This window comes from Empidonax traillii, unplaced genomic scaffold (genome assembly GCF_003031625.1).
Source record: "Empidonax traillii isolate 1590-97213 ecotype Southwest subspecies unplaced genomic scaffold, ASM303162v1 scaffold475:size860808, whole genome shotgun sequence".
Lineage (NCBI taxonomy): Eukaryota > Metazoa > Chordata > Aves > Passeriformes > Tyrannidae > Empidonax > Empidonax traillii.
Window position 1 is genome coordinate 377,094 of NW_020955668.1, and position 12,202 is coordinate 389,295.

Genomic DNA, 12,202 nt, shown 5'->3' on the forward strand with positions numbered 1-12,202 from the left:
ACCGGGGGCTCAATAATAAACACTGCATTGCGCCTTCCTAAAGCAATCTGCAGTTTCAAGATGTGAATTATCAATTTTGTAACAAGTGATTTTCTATGTGCCAGATTTTAAAGTTTTATTGAAAAAAGTGATCTAAGACTGGAGCCCAATACTTTCTGCTTTAGTTCATTATTTTATTTGAAGTACCAGCTATTTGAGATTGTGTAGATGACTAGCATAATCTTTTTCCTGTGTTAATGTTTCCATCATTAACAGTGGTATCATAAATGGAAGACATGTTTTTATTAAAACTAAAAGGTAATGTATGTTCACCTTGGTGTTACCTATGAAAGTTTGGCAAAAACATTGCCAGGATGTAGTGGTGCAGAATTCCCTCAGAAGCTAGGATAGCTATTCCCAGCTTGCACCTCAGTTTTCTTACTAGCTCACCAAAACAAATGAGAACAAGCAGAGAAGCTGCAAACTGGGGATTCTCAGGGGACTCTGAATAACTCTGTCTGACTAAGCCCTTCAAGTCCAGGGGAATGATGAGGTTGCCTCCTATGTAGAGACTCCAGAGTCTGAACATCCATTAGACAACGTGCTCAGAAGAGAGTTGATCTGTACAGCAGGCAGAGAACAAGTTCCTCTCTGTGGTAAACTGTCTTCTGGGAAGAGAAATCAGTTTTGAAATAATCTGCAAATGGAACTATGGTTGTGTCAGCAAGCTTCATTTTAAGCTGTCAGCCATAGCACATGAAGCATTTGACAGTTCTTAGTTACCCTTTCTTTAAAGAATTGATTGAGATAAATTCCAAATGCTGGTAACACTTACATACAAAGACTTTTTCCCCCCTTATTGATTCCAGAAATAACAGGGCAAGTTGTAAATCTGAGGTTCTAGCCCAGTGGGATGATTTAGAATATTATACAAATTGAAGCAAGTTCTTGTTCACTTTTGAATTGCCTTTGAAACCTATTGCCTGGGTTTCCCTTCCCCATTTCACCTGAAATTGCAAAAAAGTGCTTGTTTTTCTTGGACACTAGTGTTGTGCTGTATAGCTTTGTGTAGACCTTGGCAGTATAACTAAATAGGTGAGAGCTGGGGTTATTGTCCTATCCCAAACTCTGCTGCAGAAACTGTTCATCCTCTGAGTCAACAGATCTCTGGACAGTTGCATAATAGTTCCTTTGAGAATGGGAGGGTATGATCTGACAGGAATATTAACTGTAGTGCTGTTCACACATCTCTTGGCTGAGATCCTGTGTTTCTGTTAAATAGAGGGCATGCAGGTAAGCAGCAAGTGTGTAGCACCTCATAGAAATCCTCCTGCATTGGACCTGACTGCATATTGTGGGAAAGTGAGCTAAAATAGTACCAAATTGCAATCTGATTGTTTTCCAGATCTTTAGCTTGAGATATTCTCGAGTTTCATGGGCTATGTTTTCTCCTTCACAATGCTTTAAAGTAAAACTTTGTGTATAATTGGTTTTGGCATGGCATGTGTAAACAGAGATGGCAGCTTCTTCATCTGCAGGAAAATGTACCAGCGTTCAGTCTTCAGAGTAATAGCGGGCAATGCTGGTACAGCATTTGTTCTTTTAAAGATGTATTGCTTTATAAAACAAATATACTACAGCCTAAAGAATCTAATGAATTAGTAATGTAATCTGAGCTTAATTTTAATTCCAAATCTGTGAATAAGTTGTTTTACTCTTAAGTGCCACATTTCTTGGTAATCTTCTTCCCTTTTTATGCCAAGCCAGCAGCTGATATAGCAGGAGGGAAATGGGGTGTGTGGGACAGTTTTCTGGCTAGAGGGCTGGCTCTGTAAGGTGCTGTTACAGGCAGCACATGAAGTAGGTGAATCCCAGCAGATTCCTTTGATTTGTGACTGTCTATATAAGCACTTTTACTAAATGAACACTTGACTAGAAATCCTCATTTCCATCATCTGTTTACAACCAATGAGGCCCTAAAGCTTTTTAAAAGCCTTTTTACTGATAGCATAACTTATCAATACTTAGACCTGTGGGTTTAGAGACTTTTCTTTCCTCTATAAATAGCTTCAGCCGTGTTCAGCCACATCAAAGCTGGAGAGCAGTCTTGCACGTTTTCTTCATTTGCTCCCTTTGCCTTGAGGAAAAAAAAAAAGAACCCAAATTTGGTGCTTTTGCAGGCACAAACCCATGACAGTTACATTTCCACCTGCTGCAAATTTGAGATGTGCTTTCTGTAATACTGCAAAACTGGAGAAGAGGTATTTACATTACTTCCTGTTGAGATAAAGACTTTAAACGTTTCAATGTTTTGTGTTATTTAGGAGATGCTTAGGTGCTTGTGGTCTGATTATTTAACATTTTTATGTATTATGTTGCATTAAATTGATCAAGAATAAGCTGCTAACATCAAATGTAAACAGTAAGTTTTTTGCTTGTCTGTGGCACTGTAAAAGTAGGGAGTGAAACTCATAATTGTACAAGTAAAGTAGGAAGCTTTTAGGTTTAGCCTAGTGAGGACTAGGCTAAAGTGAGTCTTGTTTTTTTGCTTGAGGTATTGCTACAAAAATAATCTATAGCTGAGCAAAATAATATTTAGATTTATTATTTAATCAATCACAAGATTTTTTTACTTTTCCAATACTTCTGCAACAAGATGTCATTCTTATTTCAGAATTGTGGCAGTAGATTTATTAGCCTGTTATCTGGAATGTGAATTTGATAGGAATTCCTAATCTCTCAGTGAAAGGTACTTGAAAAACCCCCAGTAGTGGACTAGTCTACCAATGGTTCAGAGCAAGCATCAGAGAGCAGTTTTCTGAGCTTTTAAGATGTTAATAATTCCGCTGCATACATCAAAAATATGGATTAAATTCTGCTAACTACCTCACGAGAGCATATTTTTGATTGCCATGAAAAGTGTTGGTGCTTGTGTTTATTACCTTTAAAGACCTTCTGTCTCCATCTGTTTATATAGTTGCTGTGCATGATGACTGATGTTGCCAACTGGTTACTTCAGCTCTGTGACAGAGCAGATATAAAAAGCTCTTCATGTACACAAAGATAATGTCCTCATCTCCTGCTCAGACAGTCTATAGATATGCAGAAATTCTCAGTGCCATATTTCAGTTCTGTTACTGTAAATATATTCTAATAACTGTAGACAGATAATAAATATGCTTTTTAATAACCCTTATTTTCTGTAGTGCTGGTTGTGGTTTTCAGATGGGTAAGACAAAAAGTGACTTTCTATGGAGACTGTGGATCTGACCCAAAGCTTACTGAAGTCAGTAACCAAATAATCTGATTTCAGTGACCTTTCCATCAACATGGCCCTTCATGAAATGGTGGAGGCTTTTGTGGTCAGCGTGAAGTCTTGTCCTTTCTCGGTTCCTGTATCGCTGAGAATGTGTCAAGTAGCTGCTTTGTGTCATTGTGAAATCATCTTTAGCTTTTACTTGGTGTTTCCTCATTCCTAATCTAAAATAGGGCATGATGCCAAACCCCTATATATCTGAGATTCCCATCTAGCTGTTAAATGGGTTTGAAATTAGCTGATGAAAAAGCTAGTAATGGGAAAGTTGTCAGATATACAGGCATAAAAACTTTCACGGGTGCACTGTGAGCATGCCACCTTTGTTCCCTTTGATAATGTTAGGAGGGGAAGAAAGTACTTTAATCATTTTATTTCCTGGAAATTATGTTTTTTAGAGAATTGCTGTCTATTTGACTCAACACAGCAAACAACAGAGAGTGTAAAGTAGTTTGCCAGGAGTGAACCAAGAATTATTTGAAAGTAACATTTACAATTGAAATGGATGGTTTTTTGCAACTCTTGGTGTCCTTGGCTGTCTGGCTGAAAATTATGCCTGAGATCTCACCAGCCTGGAATCACAGCATCAGAGACTGCAAACCAGTTTTTTCTTGCTTTTATACTCAATTGACAATCAGAAGTTGTTGACATAAATGTAGTGTGTGTTGTTTAAATAACAAACATTAAAGCTCTTATGAACTAGAGAATACTAGTCCCCTGTAGTGCTTTTGTTTGCATTTCTATTAGCAAAATCAACTTTAGCCTCTTTCGCTTTGGAAGTGTGGTTATGGAAATCGGTATTGTTAAAATACGTTTGAATGCTGAATCCTTTTTGAAGTATGTTGGTGGGTAAGCCCAGATACAAAGAATTAAGAACTGCTACTTAAGTTTGTTAGTACGGTTGAAATTGGCATTGTTTATCAGAAAAGCCCAGGAGTACGTTGGCTGATATTTTTCAACACATTATGGATTGCCCAAAAAAAAAAAAGGAAAAAAATCAATGGTTGTGCTGGATGTAAAAATGTTTATGTGATATCTTTTCTTAGTCACCTTTCACAGACCTCAAGATTGTTCATGATGCCCACTGGATGTAGAGATCCAGCTCAAAATGTCACTGTTGTATAGCTTATCCCAGAGGAATCTCAGAATGGGAAAATAGGTCAGAATAAGAAATAATTTCTGTTTTAATTAAATTGTCCTGTCTTGAGCACACTTGAACATTTTTTTGAAAGCGTTGTATTTAAAAAAAGGTAAACATTTTTCTATCCTTTTATCTTCTAGATAAAGAGTTTGTTTTATTAATAATATCCTGTGTAAATTAAATTACATATGGTACTTAGGTGCCCATATATCAATCCTGTTAGATGTGTGGTCATGCAGTGCCAGACATCTGGACCACTTTATGAAGTTGTGGCAAAACCTGCACAGACAAAATCTGTGCATCCTGGAATGTCTTCTCTTGTGGCTGTCACTGTTATCTGGTGCTGGGGTGGGAGCAGTGGGCACCTTAAGGAGTAAGGCTGGGATGGGCCACGTGTTGTGCAGTGCCAGCATCCAGAGATGACATGAGGACAGTGTAAAATTCCTGCTCTAAACCCTCAGTACCACCTTAGAATCCGACTTAGATAAACATTTCTTTTGGCTAACAAGCTGAAGATTTTGTGCTGCTCAAGTTTTTCTTGATTATTATTATTATTGTCTAATCCTGCCAGTGTTGGCAAGATAATGTCTAATTTATCTGTTCTGTTTTTTCTCTTCTATTCTTTCCTTTGGAAGTCAGTAGGTTGAAGTTAAGTTTATTTTGAAATACTGGTAAGGTAGAGTCTCTGCATATAATTGGTAACAGATTTTCTGATTTCAGAAGGACTAATTTATTGTGATCTTCTGACTACATGAGTTAAAATCACCATGGAATTTGTAAAAGCTTCTGATTTCTTTTGTCTTATCAGTTTTCAGATAAGCCATGTGCTTTTCTTTAGTCTAGTAAAGCAACATTAACTGGCAGTCTAAATAATGTGCGCTTTCAGATTGTTCAGTTATCATTAGAGATCAGTTTTCTTCAATAGAGGGTGCTTTGTGTTCATCCCAGGTTTACAGGCTACATTATCATTGTCAGTTACATAAATAAATGTAACACTGGGCTGGATAAGCGGAAACTGAGCATCTTCCTCATGTGATGAAACCCTCAGGAAAGTATTAGAGGTGGAGGAGGAAAAAAGAAACCAGTCTCCTTCACTGTTCTGTTCTCCCAGTATACTTAACGCCTCACCTACCAGTGAACCCAGACTTGTAGTGCAAGTCCATTAATGTTATTTAGTTATAGGTGTAATTTATTCTTGTTTATTACACCGCTAATTCTGTGAAGGTTATTTTAAGTCAAAGAAATTAATGGACCTGTTAACTAAAAGAAAAAAAAAAATTCTGTTATTTGGCAAAACACTGTACTCATCTTTTTTTTTTCACACAGGGTGTGTTCTGACGTCACAACAGAATATACCTCACTGCCTCAGGACTTAAAGTAATGTGCAAAATTTTGAAAACTAAGGCTTAACTGTGTGGGTATGTTCTGAACAGTGTGTAAGATGAGAGAGAACCGCTTTCAAATAGTGTGTGAGGTTCAAGAGCTAAACCAAAAAAAAGTAACATCGGATACCCTGTGTTCATCCCAACTTTGAATCATTTGATTATTTTGTGCTGGTGTCATTCAGCACGAGACCTCAAGTAGGGAATGAAAGCAGAGAAGGACAATAAATCTGGTGTTGTGGGAAGAGAGAGAAAATTGCAGATATAGGAATGGGATAACCAAGGATGATGAATGTTAGAATCTTCAGTAGGTAAGCTGAAAAGCTGAAAAGGATAGTTTTGTGACTCATCAAAAATGAGGATTATGTACTGTGGAAGGACAATGCAGTGTTTAAAGGATGAGTATGTAAGATTCACTCAGTGAGTTCTCCATTTGTTTCAATTTATTGTGCAAGCCAAAGTAAATTACTTAACCTTTCATTCCCTCAGTTCCCATGAGAAAAACAGATGATGATAATTTTCCCCCACTTGTTAAAAGTATGGAAAGGACAAATGCATGAAGTGTTGTTTGGAACCGAGCTGGTTGTGCAAACTGGTGTGGTCCTCACATCTGAATGAATATAGGCCAGAAATTACAGAGCACAGACAGTATTTATTTTCAAGGAGAAACTTCTGGAATTTGCTTTTCTAATAAACTAATACAGTTTTTCTTTCCTGTCAGACCTGGGTTTTCTCAAGAAATACAGGAAAGTCTTAGATTATTTTCCACAGTGATAAGTAAAATTCTTCTTGTCTTGAATGTTTATTCTTTATCAGACCATATTCAATTTACTCATTTTTGTCCTTCTTAGGAACAGAAACACTGAGCTCTGATGGAACTACAGTTCATTAATTTTATGTTGAAAATGATAAAAAATAGAAGTTACAGAGGCTTTTCCTGGTTCTGTTGGATTAAAAGAATCCATAGAAATTAGTGTTAGAGAAATGGGCAGAAATTCTCTTGGAATGACAATATCTGTAGCTGCATCCATAGCTACTTTAATGTGTTTGTTTGGATAAAAGGAATGATTGTCAAATATACTATGTATGTGTTTTGCCAGCAGATTTAATTTCAATTACTTTCATACTGTATGCTTCACGTGTCTGAAAAGAAATCAGAATTTCAGCAAATCTTTATCCAGCAAATGGGGTAATGGCAGGTGAAGAGTAGGTGATATAACTTGACCTGTGGCTATATTTGGTTGTAAAAATTTTTAAAGTGCCAAGTAAGGTGGAATTACTCTACAAACAAAGGACATAAATACTGCAGTTGGCACGAGTTCTTTGGGAACGTGCCAGTCTAGATATGATTGTGCATTTTTGCTGAGAATGTCAGATCAACTTGTTTGAAGCAATGTATTTTCTTGAGCTTTGTCTACACTTGGTTTTGTTGTTGTTGGGTTTTATTTCTATCTTGCCACCCTCGACCATAAAAGAACATAAAACTGAGATGAGATGGACAAAGGTGACTTTATCTGATCTGTAACTGCATGGGCTGCTAATTCTAATTGACTTGTTGAGACTATGGGTGTTGCAGTTGGGCTATTCCCCAGCGTCCTACAGATCAGTCAGGATCAAACCTCTCACTGCGTCATCAATTCTTGTAAAGCACTGTTAGTCCTAAAGATTAATGACAAGCTTTCTTGCAGTGGTTCAGCTCTTGACATCTAGTTCTTGACCTGAGAAGTCAGTATTTCCTTTTTAGGATAATAGGATAGGACTACCCTTGAAGTATCGTGAGTGCTGTTATTAATGCGAAGCCTGGTGGCAGATTTCTGTCATGGGGCCTGGAACTGCACTGAAAATCTAATGTAATGTGGAAAACCCTAAATAATTTTAAATTGGAATGGCTTCAGTCCACACTGAACTGTATTTTGATTTATATAAGATGTTCAATTTAGAATTTGAAAGAATGGGGTTTCACCTATTCAAGTAGGGTTTCCCCACCTCTTTCTAAAATACTTACGTTGGCTGCAAGAGTGAGGTTTTCTGTACTCTAAAATTACCTGGATATAAAATAGAAGTATTTATTCTTTAAACACTGTGTTTCCCAAGTTAAAGGGATAAGCATAGGTAAAGGGACTTGACAGTTGATTCCCCTCTGGGATTAGAATTTTAACTTCCTTTAGAGCTGGGAAAGTAACACTTATTTGTTTGCCATATTGAGAAAGGAGCATTGAGTAACATCATAATGTGTAAAGGAGTTAAAAACTACACAATATTATTACACAGTTCTTAATTCTTATGAGGTTACTTCTTCCCTCTTTTATATTTGCCTTTTTTAATGAGGAATGCAATTTAAATGGACATTGCTTTGGATGCAGCTTCATCAAATCGAATTCTTGCACTTGCTTATTTTGTGAAACTTTCCATCCATACTCTTATTATTTTTTTCTCGCTGTGGTCAGACTGTTCAGGTTTCTGCATGTTTTTTCCCTTGGCAGCTGCAGTTCATAATATATTGTGCAATACATTGTAATGTCATACAAGTGACATGAGAAAAACATGTTAATATTTTGATTCTCACTTGTCTCTGAATACCTTGTATTTACTCAATGAATACTAACTTTATTTTGGGGAAGATGCCTTCAATCGTTTTTTTAGTCTGATTTCAATAATATAAACTGAATCTCCATTTGTTGCTTTTTAGATTTGTCCTGAAAAATACGATATCTTAGCAGTTTGGTTTTATGTGTTTTATTTATCTCAAATTTTTCTTCTGCTCCAGTGTTTCGTAATGGTTAACATGAAATGTTGCCATATTTCACTTAATGCTTTCTGTGTGTGTGTGGCTCCTAAGCTGCCATTCTTTTGGATGATATACTAGTTTTGCCTGCAAGATAAAGGTTATATATATATATATATATGGTGTTAACCTCAGTATAGTTCTTGCAATGCAATGTCAGGTAACTCAGAACATGAGCTAAGACAGAACAAACTGTACTGCTTGTTGAAATTCTTCCTGGTCTGTTGTAAAGGTTACTAATCTCTGGAGAAAGATAATACATCGCATGTTTAATAGCTTTTTTGTTTTTTCTGCTTTATCTGCTATTTTAAAAATCTTTTAAAGTTAAGCTCATATAAACAGGTTTTACTGCGAAATTTATGGGAAGAGCAAAACCCATATATATTTACTCATTTCCTGTCATATGTCCAATACTACAGTAGCAGATTATTTATATTCTGTGAACTTCCTGACACAAGCAAGTAAAATCATTAGCTGAATACAGTGAGTACTTTGACATGGAATGGATACCGAGTTCCCTGTGTTTCTTCATCTCTCTGCATTAATCATAATTTATTTTACCCCTAATTTTCCTCTTTCATGTTTTTACAGAGTGTGAGGTTCCCATGTGCGTGTGTGGCAATGGAGTCGCAAGTCACTCATAGTTGTTTTTTTGTGACATCCAATAAGGGCAGGTTACAAGACACTGTTCAGAGCTACTTCAGTACCCTATCACTTGTGTGTTGGGGCACTAAAAAGAGCTGTTCTGAAAGAGATAAGATTGCTAACTTTGACACTGCCACTTCTGCTCTATATGAAAACTTCCTGCTTGTGTTTTTTAAAATACTTTTTTGAAGACTGCTGTGATTTTGCCTTTGTTTGGTGGTTCACATGGATATGTGGTAAAAATTCTGCTAGTGTGCTGGTAGCCACATTGGCCTTGTGTACACTGTCAGTCCTGTTGTTTCTGTTCTAGTAAAGATCAAGTATAGAATTCGCAACGTGTGTCAGGTGGAAAAAACCCCTAGACTTGCAAACAGGATTACAGTTCCAGTACACGAGGTATTAAGTAAACTATGAGGTGACCATTTCTTAAATCTCTGCTTTTTTCAGCATTATATTGCAGAAAAAAGCAATTTATAGTTTTACTTCAGCTTGGAGCAGCTTCTGGAGGAAGACAAATGGGTAAATAGATAAACCTCTTTAGTTTCCACCCTTACCGCTTCATAATTCAGGAACTTTGGAAGTTACACAACTTGCAATTTTATGGTTCTTGAACGTTTCTGTAGGGTTGGTTCTGTCAACATAGTTGGGTGGTAAGACTGATCATCTGGAGTACCAGCTTCTCTCTGAAGAAAGGTGCTTTGCTCCAGGTGAGCTGCTGGTGTGTGTGAACATGGGAAGACTGCACATACTTGGCTGGACTTTCTCCCACAGCCCAGGATGGAAGAGTGAGGGTGGGCAGGACTGTGTAGTACTGCAAGGAATAAAAACACTTGCAGAAGTTATTGAAGTGAAGGCATCTGAGTGAAGGTACACAGCAATAGTCGTAATAGCACAGTACAGATCATAACTGAGTTATTGCCTCTGACAAAAACAGTGAGGAAAATGATGCCCCTTTACTGAGAATACAGGTACAAGAGGGTGTTTATCAGGGATTAGACTTCTGTCCAGTGCTGTTACACCCTGTGACTTAGAACAGTAGAGGGAGACCCAAGATGACTTGTTACAGTCTACCTCGAGTTTTTTAAATCTACTTGAGGTGTTTTCAGACAGCTGAATTACCATGGAAAAGGGTACAGGCCATATGAATGAATGCTTCCAGTAGTTATTAATGCACTTTATTCACATTTTGTTCCATTGCGATGGTTAACTTTTCTGGGCATAGTAGGATAGAAATTGTGATCTATAGTTTTTTGAAGTAGATATAGTCAAATTACTTGTAATAACTAGTCTAAGTGCATTGCTACCTTCAAGTCTGAGAGAAAAGTTACCTCTTTCAAATAAGGAAATTTGCATCTAAAAGGCACCTTTGGCTCAGTCAGCTGTGTTGATAGTTACTCAGTGTCACCTGTTCCCTGTTAAAGCTTAACCAGTTTGCTGAACTAACATCTATCTAAACCATTGAAATGTAAAGGCTTATATATTAAAAAGCTAATGCCAATTTCCTATATGTCTGATATCTTATTTTTTTCTTGGGTAAACGCCAAAAGACTTGAAAATGTTCTTTTTGTTTCCAGAAGATTCACTGTAGTTCTCACTCACTGAATTTTTCTGATTTTTTTCTCTTGGTTTCCTGCAGTGCCCTGGTAAATTAACAACTTTACTCCTTAGCTGTAATACCTGTGAAAGAGCATTTGCTTGGCTGGCGTTCATACAGTTCTGTGAAGAGGTTGGTAGCTTCGTTGTTTCTGTAGCCACAATAAGGAGCAAGTGTGCAGTGAACCATCTGTGATCTTTGTAGTGCTATTGAGCAGTGCACAGAGACACTTTGGCCCAAGTCTGAAGGTTATATTTCCTTAAGGGAGCTTGAGCTCCTAAAAAATCTGAAACCTCTCAACTTTTAGATAGAAGAGCATATCTTTTACAGTTAAGAAGGAAATGTATTCTTGAGGTGTGTGCAATAGGGAAATAATAAAATAATCTTGAAGTTGCTTTGCCTTGTCAAGACTAGAAATTCTAAATTTGAATATCAAAGTCAGTACTGCCACATGGTTAACGTCTGTCAAGGCTTTTGCTTATATTGCAATGCTCACATCAGAAGCATGTGTTACAAACGTTCCTTTTGAGACTTTAGATTTATAGAAGTGTTGTGTAAAGCCAGCTTTCATCTTCCTGAGATTTCAGAGTACTGAGATCGGCTATTTAGTATATCAGGTTGCTTTGAACCTCACAGAAATACACTAATGATACCACAGAAGAGATGTGGCTGCATAGTACAGGAACAGATAAATTGTGCACGAGTGGCTTGGGGTGGGGAAAGAGTAGGTCAGGTCTGGTGCCGTAGGTTTGATCCTGACAAAAACTGCTTGCTGCTGTTTCTGTTTGGAGGAAGGTTAAATGTTTGCTCTTCTGGAGGAATCCTGTATAAACAGTGATGAAGTCCTAATTGAGCTGTTGGTCTAAATGTGTCTTGTGGGCTTGTATGCCATCCAGCTTCTTCTGGACCTCCTTGTGTAAGTCTGTAGTTTTGAACAGCCTTGGTACACGTCTTGATGTAGTGATGACTTCTTTGAGTGGGTGGCAGGATTTTTTTTTTTTAATTAACAGACAGCAAACTTGAATTGCGTAGTGCTGGTGACAAATGAAAAATATCCCACTTGTCTTAAATGCAAGAGGAAGGGCAGCTTCTGTTAAAGTCTATTGCTAACATATCCACTTGTGGTGGAGAGGGAAAGACATTTTCCTAGCACTTGTAGATTACTTATATGGGATAGATCGGTAAACTTATGAATTATGTGTTTCCAGCTCCCTGTGTCCCACAGTACAAAAGCACAAGCACAGTCCTACCTGCAGCTATTGTCCAAAACATTGACGATATCCCATTTTTGTCCAAGTAGTCAGCATCCAGTTTTTTGTTATAGAACTTTATCTTTTTTGAGTGAGGTTTTGTAAAGATGAGA

General features: G+C 37.3%; 1 protein-coding gene across 5 annotated transcripts in view; it reads left to right on the plus strand.

The window, feature by feature from the left end:
- SHLD2 (shieldin complex subunit 2) overlaps window positions 1-12,202 on the plus strand; it is a 53,434-nt gene that overhangs the window by 2,978 nt on the left and 38,254 nt on the right. The window contains exon 1 of one of the 5 annotated variants that reach the window (XM_027895941.1): window positions 5,763-5,867. The exons of the other annotated variants lie outside the window; for them this stretch is intronic. The gene's annotated coding sequence lies outside the window, so the exon portion shown is untranslated. Of the gene's footprint in view, window positions 1-5,762; window positions 5,868-12,202 lie in introns of those variants that run through there. 5 annotated transcript variants of the gene reach the window in all.